Source organism: Helianthus annuus, chromosome 9, assembly GCF_002127325.2.
Source record: "Helianthus annuus cultivar XRQ/B chromosome 9, HanXRQr2.0-SUNRISE, whole genome shotgun sequence".
Taxonomy (NCBI): domain Eukaryota; kingdom Viridiplantae; phylum Streptophyta; class Magnoliopsida; order Asterales; family Asteraceae; genus Helianthus; species Helianthus annuus.
Window position 1 is genome coordinate 47446585 of NC_035441.2, and position 2069 is coordinate 47448653.

A 2069-nucleotide genomic window follows, 5' to 3' on the forward strand; every position below is an offset into this window, starting at 1 on the left:
GGGCAATGGTGATATATATGCGGATTAGACACCAAAAAAAAACACTCAACAAATGGCTACAATTTAAGGAATGTGTTTAGTGACGGCATCAGATTCCTAATTGATGGAGAAAGGTCTGGTGGCAAGAAAAGCTGCTTCTAGGAGGTTGTCAAGTGTTTTCGCTCGACGATTCCATTCTTGGGTGGTTGGTTTGGCCCTTGTTCCTGTAACTCGAATCCTAGCCCGGTATATCCCATTTTAATTTTACACCATTGTGAACCTTACGCCTTTTTTACTCTCTGATCGAGGTTCTCGGCATTGAAAAATCTTCGTAAACTAAATCACACGTGTATATGTTGACATTTAAGAGATATACAGTCAAGAAAATCAAGGGCAATGGTGATATATATGCGGATTAGACACCAAAAAAAAACACTCAACAAATGGCTACAATTTAAGGAATGTGTTTAGTGACGACATCAGATTCCTAATTGATGGAGAAAGGTCTGGTGGCAAGAAAAGCTGCTTCTAGGAGGTTGTCAAGTGTTTTCGCTCGACGATTCCATTCTTGGGTGGTTGGTTTGGCCCTTGTTCCTGTAACTCGAATCCTAGCCCGGTATATCCCATTTTAATTTTACACCATTGTGAACCTTACGCCTTTTTTACTCTCTGATCGAGGTTCTCGGCATTGAAAAATCTTCGTAAACTAAATCACACGTGTATATGTTGACATTTAAGAGATATACAGTCAAGAAAATCAAGGGCAATGGTGATATATATGCGGATTAGACACAAAAAAAAACACTCAACAAATGGCTACAATTTAAGGAATGTGTTTAGTGACGGCATCAGATTCCTAATTGATGGAGAAAGGTCTGGTGGCAAGAAAAGCTGCTTCTAGGAGGTTGTCAAGTGTTTTCGCTCGACGATTCCATTCTTGGGTGGTTGGTTTGGCCCTTGTTCCTGTAACTCGAATCCTAGCCCGGTATATCCCATTTTAATTTTACACCATTGTGAACCTTACGCCTTTTTTACTCTCTGATCGAGGTTCTCGGCATTGAAAAATCTTCGTAAACTAAATCACACGTGTATATGTTGACATTTAAGAGATATACAGTCAAGAAAATCAAGGGCAATGGTGATATATATGCGGATTAGACACCAAAAATAAACACTCAACAAATGGCTACAATTTAAGGAATGTGTTTAGTGACGGCATCAGATTCCTAATTGATGGAGAAAGGTCTGGTGGCAAGAAAAGCTGCTTCTAGGAGGTTGTCAAGTGTTTTCGCTCGACGATTCCATTCTTGGGTGGTTGGTTTGGCCCTTGTTCCTGTAACTCGAATCCTAGCCCGGTATATCCCATTTTAATTTTACACCATTGTGAACCTTACGCCTTTTTTACTCTCTGATCGAGGTTCTCGGCATTGAAAAATCTTCGTAAACTAAATCACACGTGTATATGTTGACATTTAAGAGATATACAGTCAAGAAATCAAGGGCAATGGTGATATATATGTGGATTAGACACCAAAAAAAAACACTCAACAAATGGCTACAATTTAAGGAATGTGTTTAGTGACGGCATCAGATTCCTAATTGATGGAGAAAGGTCTTGTGGCAAGAAAAGCTGCTTCTAGGAGGTTGTCAAGTGTTTTCACTCGACGATTCCATTCTTGGGTGGTTGGTTTGGCCCTTGTTCCTGTAACTCGAATCCTAGCCCGGTATATCCCATTTTAATTTTACACCATTGTGAACCTTACGCCTTTTTTACTCTCTGATCGAGGTTCTCGGCATTGAAAAATCTTCGTAAACTAAATCACACGTGTATATGTTGACATTTAAGAGATATACAGTCAAGAAAATCAAGGGCAATGGTGATATATATATGCGGATTAGACACCGAAAAAAAAACACTCAACAAATGGCTACAATTTAAGGAATGTGTTTAGTGACGGAATCAGATTTCTAATTGATGGAGAAAGGTCTAGTGGTAAGAAAAGCTGCTTCTAGAAGGTTGGCAAGTGTTTGCGCTCGATGATTCCATTCTTGGGTGGTTGGTTTGGCCCTTCTTCCGGTAACTCGAATGC